The following is an 8,818-nucleotide window of genomic DNA, read 5'->3' as shown; positions in this document are numbered from 1 at the left end:
AACTCTGCAACCACCTTTTCAGGATTCAGGAGTAGTGCTCCTAGCTGCAAAGCCACAGGCACGCCTTAAATTCCTTGCAGAAGATGTAGAGAAAGGAATTCAAGTCTTTACAGCAAAAAGAAAGCAAGGATAACTTCACAGCCCCATAGTCAAGATAGAATGCCCAGAAAGGAAAAAAAAAAAAAAAGAGAACTCTCGTGTCCTGCTTCCAGCACTCTTTTAAATTTTACAGTAAACATTTACTATATAAAACCCATGAACTGCTGCTACTGCAGAAATAAAGCCCAAACCCCCTCTCCCAGACAAGTGCTATGGGACCAATGGCTGGAGTCTTGGTCCTGTTTGAATATTCCTTCTTTACCAGAAGGCTCTTCATTTTGATGCACTGAGAAAAGACCAAAAGGCTTCCCCCCCCCGGGATGTTCCCTATATAATTTTAGCAAAACTTTTCTAAGTTTTACATCATCTGTCAAATTTATTAACTGACATTTCCAGTTTACTCCAAGAAAGGGGAAACCAAACATTTCAGAATTGTTTCCTCACTGCTTCCTATTGCCACTTCACCAGCAGCGATTCTTTCTCTAACACGATCTCTCTTGTCACTGACATGCCTGAATTCAAATCAAACAGAACAGTGCTCTGGAAAAGGTTAAATTTTAAAAACCTGAATGGCATTTAAAGCAAACAAAAAAATCAGACTTCTAAAAACCACAAGAAAATAAAAAAGAGACCCTGTGGATTTGAAGAGTTCCTTAACCTTGGTTCACATTAAGTAGTCTTGTCAAAGGCTTCTTTCCACTTTAGGAAAAACAAAACAAACCCTCAAACAGAAACAATCACCAAGAAATCAGTTAAACATGATTATCAAAGCCAAACTCCCATACATGCACATTTCAGCCTCAGACATTCTTCTTTCTATCCTGGTTGCTCTTCTGTGATGAACACAACCTCATTTCTCCCCAGAGGAAACAAAATGCGTGTATTGCACAGAGTTTGGAAAGCATATGGCAACATGGTTGTTGGTATCTCAAGAGTATCTGACCACTGATGAACTCCTTGCAGGAAGGGATAGTTTGGCATCTCTATTCTGCTCAGTTTAAACAATAGTTCAGCAAGCACATCAGGGAGTAACACGGCCAAATGACTGTATTAACACAGCAGCTGTATATGGGCAATATTAACACCACACTCACAAAGAAAGAGAAATCACTAATTGCAGACCCTAAGAAAATGATGATTAAATGGAAGCTGAGAGCCCAATATAAAACCCACAAAAATCTAATTATCAAGTCTATTCCTTTATTTTTTTCAAAGGCATTTATAAATGAACTGGTAGTTTTTAACAGTAATAGCTACTAGCTTCATAAGACAGTTCAGTGAAATGCAGAAATGGACTTCCATGAAGTTATTTTCAGTACATGACTGAAAGGAAGTTACTAAATCTTGAATCATTATCAAAATACACACTTCAGAACTTAACTCTAAAATAAAGTCTGCAGAATCTGAGTACACAGCTCTGTGCTACTCTCATGCTATGTTTTGGGTTTTGTTTTGTTTTTAGTAGAGATATTCCAGAATACTAAAGAGCTATCCTAAAGCTCTATTTTCTGGGACTATATTTACACTTACCTAAGAATGTCACATGAGAAGGACTCAGATGCAAAAGAACCCTAACCCTTTAAAATTCAGACTTTTGTAATTCTAACAATGAGATAGAAATGTAAAAACAATAATATTATTCTACAGTTTGCCTCAAGATGCAGGGAGTATCATTTATACTCTACACAGATAACACTATCAAAAAAAAGGTTTTTTTGGTTTTTATTCACAAAGCAGGTTGGCAGCAACATTGCTCCAGTGAGGGCAAATACACAGATTTACATCATTAGACAAAATTCACCAGTTATTTTGGATTTGGAAAATGCTGGTGGAAGTATAAGCTGGGGTTGGGGCAGTGTGGAGGGAAGAGAGAGAACTAAAAAACCCTGTGGGTCTGGACTTATTAATGGAAATAATCAGGTGAATACTTGTGCTCAGTGACTAAATGAAAACTAATTGCATGCTGCTCCCAGGCTCTCCCAAATCCAAACTAACTTTTCTCCCAGCTTTAGTATTTGGAGTATCAGAATTTTCTTACACAGCACCAAATCAGATGGAGGGTGAGCTGAGCATTATGCTCCTATATTGCTCAGTTCTTCTTCACCCCTCCCCCCAAAAAAATTTCAACTTAACTTCAACTGGAAGAACCTGAGTGAAGGTTCCCTGATTGACTCTGAACAACCTTCTGGTGGGAGCAGAGGGAGGGATGCCAGCAAGCCCTCTAGTGTCCACCTACTGCATACTTCTGTAAAACACACTGGCAGACAGAAATGACTGGAAAACAAACCCATTTTCAGCAATAAGCTATCCCTCTGAATTCATGGTAACAAACCACATCTTCAAAAGAATAGTCTACTGTCAGTATTACTCCTGATAATAAAACAATCAGCAGTTACAGACAGCTACTCTTCAATAAGAACATCTAATACAGGATCTTCCTCATCACATATTTGGTGTGAACGCAGACAGAAAAGTGAATTATTGAAGGCCACTTTGCAGGCCATCAGCTAACTCAGAAACGAGCACTGTAGAGCCTTTCAGTTTTCCAGTGTTTGTTACACAGGGTCATATCCTCTTTGTGTGTGAGGAATCAGGTGTGCTTGCTCAAACTCTTTTTTCTAGATTAGTATCTCCTGAGAGCTGGAGATCACAGACAGGTCTAAGCCCTATCACTGAACAGAAACTCCCTGGAAATTTGAAGAATCACAAAACAACATCCAGCAGCTAATAGGAGCATCCCAGATTCCATTAGTTCATTTCAGATGAACCTGCTGCTTTTCAAACAGGACACCTTTCTACCTCTGAGAAGACGGTGAACATTGGCCTGAGCCAACAAGGGTCCCAACACATATGTTAGGAGGCTGCTGAGCTTCATTGCTAGCCATGGATGACAGACCAGTCATTGGGGGTACTCTGGATGACAAGAGGTCTCACTTCTGTCTAACTAGAAAAAAGAAAAAACACAGAACAGAATCCATGGGAGCTTCTAGGCATCTGAATAGCTGCCATTTAAGTGTCTGTTCCAGTCCCATCAGGACTCTAGGATACAAGAACCTTGAGCCAAGAGGAAAAAAGGCTCTGCTCCGAAGCCTGCTGTTGCACTGTACTAACTTCTTTCTTTCCTTCCCTGTTCTATTATTACAGTTTGCAACAGAATTGTAAAATTGCAGTAAGGCATCGATGAATCCTGCTCTCTCATCCAGGGGCAGTTAAAATCCAAAGATTTCTCTTGTTTCTCATTCACTCTGAGGCCTTTTACACTGCTTTGGCACAGCACAAAGCTGCCAAGTGGACGCAAACCTCCCCCCCCACCCGTGTCACCCCGTTCACCTCTAGGATAGCATAAAGTATAAGTGGACATAAAAATATATCCTGTTTGCAGTTATTCTCCACTGCATAACAATGCTGCAAGGGAAGCCACACTGCCACTGAAGTGTGGAAGCATTTGCTTAAAATTAAATTTCAGCAAAAATTGAGGGAAGAAAACAGCTCTGATGTGTTTTGAATGGAATTCTTCTTTTAAAAGGCTTTGGGATTTGGAAGACATTTACTCTTTTAATCCATTATATCAAAATCATTGACAAAATCACAATGAAACATTTTGTTCCTTCCTAAAAACAAAAAGCAAAGAGGGGGGAAGAAAAAAAAAATCTCTCACAGAGAATTAAAAAGCATTCAGGTTTCATTCCAACGAGCTGGGCGTCAGGACCTCAGCATTCTTCGAGAAAAGAGATTATTGTCTCCAGCCAGCTCTGGTGTAAGCCTGCAAAATCCTCTGCCAATCTTTTAGATGAATTACCAGCCAACTAATTCCTTTTCATCACCAGTTCATCGAACACTACCTGCATGGACTAGGAGTTGGAAGTTTTTTACACATACAGGCAGAGCTCTTTTACTAGAGTATCTCCCTAGTGACTTGCTGTTTTAACTCAGCCTTTGAATAGCATGCATAAAAACCCTGACATCTTTCTTAGCTCATGACACCAACATCCTTCACCTTCTGACCCCCAACACATTTCCACACATCCTAGGATCTTTCTTTCACTATTGATTAAGGAAGGCAATGCCATACAGCTCTGCAATGAAGAAATGCCCTCACATATATTTACTCAGATCAGAGATCTCTGCCAAATCTCCCAACTGCCAGCCAAGAATTGAAAGTGCCCAGCTCTGCACCCAAGAAGAGATGGAGGGGAGCCAGACTGCCAACTCCTGAGCAGCAGCCAAGAGGAAAAGCACTATTAAATAGGTGAAGTACAGTCCATAGGTATGGGCACAGTGCACATTGGAGGAGCTCACAGGCCAGGTTGTGAAGCCGGCAGATGCATGCATCAGTGGCCGATTAGACATGGGGCCCTGTTCAGCTCTGCATCTGGTCCCATGAAAATTCATCCTAATTTGGATGAAACCCATGAGCTAAGCTTTTCTGGCAGGTCTCCCTGCAAAATAGTTTGACTTCAATAGAAAACACCATGGAGAAAAAACATGGCTTTCAGCACACCGGGCTCTCTCTCATAGACTCAGCAATTTCCCCCAAACCAGACAGTCAACGCTCACACCACAGTCAAGAGAAACTGTTTCTATCATCTGTTATTTAACCATGGGACTACCTCAATGTATTTGTTTATACCACTGAATCACTCTTCTGTGATGAAAAGGTTACTTAGCTGCAGCATGGCAACTCAGTTCAGTGGTATCCTCTGGATTGAGGAACATCAATATAGCAGCTGCATGCTGCAGGTGCCAGTCTAAGAGTAGGCATCAGTTCCAAAACTACATCAAGGTTTATGCTAAAACTCCCACCCATTACTTCCCAAAATGCAGGAAAAGTTTCCTGCTTGCAATTTATATTGCTCCTGGGGAGCCCAGCAGTCCCAGCCAAGAACAAAGGAACCCATTTGGCCAGGGGCTGCATGAGAACAATTTGATTACAGAAATGTAAGATATAAGAGGATTCCTCACTCTTCACTGACAGACAGAATTCTAGCCATCCAAAAGCAAAGGGCAAGACACATGTAATACATAGGGACTAGGAGATGTTCTGAGATAACATGCCTCCAGGACACTAAACTAGTGCAATTAGTGTCCTCCTCAGACACATGACCAATATACCCAGTAGAATTAATGAAAACAATCAAAAGAAAACTCCACAATGATAAAAAACATGATTCTATTTAATAACACAATGCCCTGACTCTCAATGACATTCTGGAGTAGTGAATTCTATACACACACTCTGTGCTTCATAAAACCAGCACTTTTTTCCACTTGTCTTCCCAGTTCAGGAGAAGGTTCCTCATTCCTGTACCTGCACATGCAATGAACTGCAATCTAGAGTGGTGGGGAAAACTAAATGGTCACCCACACTGATGAAAGACAAGGTCTATCTACTACATGTGTGTTAAGTGCTTCACAGATAGTTGAGAAAATGGGGAAAAAAGGCAAAACCAGCACAGAATTTTGTTTATAAACACATCAAAATGGAAAGCTCAAGTCTTAAACTGGCACAAAAGCCATCCATCTCCACAAATAAATTTAGATCAGAAGTTAAAGTCTGTAACAATGAGTAAGAACTGTTAGTCATTTCAAGTCAATGAGTAAGAATCAGCACCAGTATCACAAGAGAAAGCATTGGAGGACTGGAATTCAAATCTTATTAACTGACAGTTTAACTAAAGTAGGAGATGGGATAAGATGACCCAGAAGTCTCTTCTAGCCCTAAATCTTCATGAGTAGCTAACTGTGCTTTTCCTAACAGATCTCTCTTTGAAGCAGCAATCTTGTCCAAGATCAGCTGTTAACAGAACAGGGGGGATGACAGATGGGTGAGCACTCGTGCATATAAACACATGGCACATGTAGATGCCACCCAAGTCATTCACACACACTCCTTACACATGTCATCTGCACGAATATTCTATACCTAAAAATGTCACAACCCGTGAATAAAAACTTCAGCTTTTTCAGATAAAACCAAAACATGGCTGCAAAAACAAGTAACTCCATCTTTGCAGGAAAATGTGACATGATTGTAACAGGCTTTTTCAGTTCACAATCACATTCGATAAAGAATATTCCCTCAAAATCTTGATGTCTGCATAGGACTGTTCCTTGCACAGCTGCTACCCAGATAATAACTGGGGAGGATGACTATAAAATCAGGAGGAATATAACTTCTCAGCACTTTGAGCACATTAAGACACTTTCTAGAAGTCCACAAATAGTTTCAAATAAATTCAAGATTCATGGAATCTGATAGAGATGTTCACTGGGATTTTTGTTATTTAATTGGAGCCTACATAGAGCCACACACATACAAATCCAATAGATAATATTCATTACTCAAGTTTCTGGATCACTAGAAAATGTTATTATTTTCCAAACTGCTGCTAAAATACAACTTATTTCCTTGAAAGAGAAAAAACCCAACCAACTCTTTTCTGAACACAAACACAAGCAGTATCAAATTCTCTTCTAGTGAAGATATAAACCTCATCTAGTACATACCAGAAAACACAGAAAAACAATCATTCACACCCAAATACATAGCACACCACTGTTTCAAACCAGTGAAGCCACCATGAGAACTGCAGTTGAGCAAGACAGCTCCTATCCATTGACTCACCAACTGAAGGTAAAGCCAGAAAGGTCCATTAGAGCTTTTCCACCTCAAAGTCACCTTTTTAATTTGTTTGCTCCTAAATACTTGGAAAACTCTACAAGTACTAGACAGCATCAATACAGGAGAGCTGGAGCTCAAACCCATTGAAGACTCAGCTTTTACAGCAAATTAAGTCCACAGGTGTATTTACTGCCAGCTGACAATGAATTCCAAACTAGTAACTGGTGTGGCAGTGATGGAAATGGTAAAACAGACCAGGAAGAGACTGAAAAAAAATATAAAGATATGCCACTGATTTTCTCTCAAACGTTGGTGCAATGCACAGCACAGTGACTAATTTTGGTCATCCACTTGAAAAGCAGCATAATATCAGCTGGAATATTCTCTGAGATGGGCTCCTGTGTGTTTGTGTTAGTGAAGGTTGTAAAAGAACCTGCCTTCTTTGACCTAGAAAACAAAGACAGTATGTGACAGTGCTCTGCAAAGACATTAAGGCTAAACACTAGAAGAGAAGAAGGGTCTAAACTAAAGCAAGAGTTTGGCACAAGGACAAAAGGGATTATACCTGCTATGAACACACTCAGGCTAGAACTGAGAAAGTGTCTAGCCATCAGAGCTCAGTGTATGGTATAGCCTCACAGTGGGAATAACATAAGGAAAATAACCTAATTAGTTTTAAGAGGGAGATTGAAAAGTTTAAGAATGTCTCAACAGCAGGGGACTGGATTTGGGAAGTGCCTCTTAGTCCCTGCACTCAAGAGGGAAGACTGATGAGAGAATAAACAGAACCTGTATCTGCATAGATTTCCATTCAGAAGCATCTTGCAAATTAGTCTCACCAAGTTCAATTAATCACACCTTTAGTTCACAAACATCATCAGAGATTAAGGAAAGTGCCAGACACCTGTGTGTAGGTTAATATCTGGGGTTATTAAGTGAGCCTCTATTTTGCCACTGATACAGCAAATCTTCTTCAGAGGGTTAAGAAGCACTGTAGCAGCAATAGGGCAGAATAAGTGAAGAGGATTTGGACTTGCTCTAGACACGCATGCAGGTGTTAACATGAAAAATAACAAACTAAGTCTGGTGGAAAAGTTGAATTCAACTGTTTTAAAATATTATTATTTTTCTTCTATGCATCATCTCTTCTCAGAGACAGTTCACAAGGGTTCAAAGGCAATTTTAGGGCCATTTCTACCAGTTAGAATCATAGAATCACAGTGGTTGGAAAAAGCCTCTATCCTAGGAATCAATCCTGTTTCAGGGTAAGCAATACAAATAATACTGCTTCTACTGCTGTTTTACAGAATCACAGAATGGTGGGGGTTGGAAGGGACCTCTAAAGATCATCCAGTCAAACCCCACCCTGCTCAAGCAGATCCACCTCGATTAGGGTCACTCAGGAATGTTTCCAGGTGGGTTTGGAAACCTCCAGAGAAGGAGCCTCCATACCCCGCCCCAGGCAGCCTGTGCCAGGGCTCCCTCACTTGAAAAGTTTTTCCTGAAGTGGAACTTGTTGTGTTCCAGATTTTGTCCATTACCCCTCATCCTGTCAGTGGACATTACAGAAGAAGTGTTGTCCCATCCCCAGCATACACCTATTAAATACTTTTAAGTATTAATGAGGTCCCCTCTCAGTCTTGTCTTCTCCAGGCAGAACAGCCCCAGATCCCACAGCCTTCCCTCATAAGGAAGATGCTCCAGTCCCCTCAGCATCTTGGTGGCCCTGTGCTGGACTCTCTCCAGCAGTTCCCTGTCCCTCTTGAGCTGGCGAGCCCAGAACTCAACAGGACACAGGACTCCAGATCACACGTCACCAAGGCAGAGATAAACCACAAAAAAATACAAGTTTGTTGTTTGAGTTTTATTAATCTGAAGGATTCCCTTCACCACTCTTACTTCAACATGGAAAAAAAACCCCAACATATAAATAAAGTACAGGTACAAAGAATACACGGGGATTCACACACTGCGGTGCATGATAGTGCCTTCTCAAAGCTTCAGAAAAGAGCTGGTATGCCACTCAAAGTGAAATCCTGTCCCCACTGAAGTCTGTAGTCTTGACAAACATTTCATCCCTTATTTCCAATTGAAGTG

The sequence above is a fragment of the Colius striatus genome, chromosome 12, assembly GCF_028858725.1.
Source record: "Colius striatus isolate bColStr4 chromosome 12, bColStr4.1.hap1, whole genome shotgun sequence".
Lineage (NCBI taxonomy): Eukaryota > Metazoa > Chordata > Aves > Coliiformes > Coliidae > Colius > Colius striatus.
Note: the sequence above shows the minus strand (reverse complement) of the source record.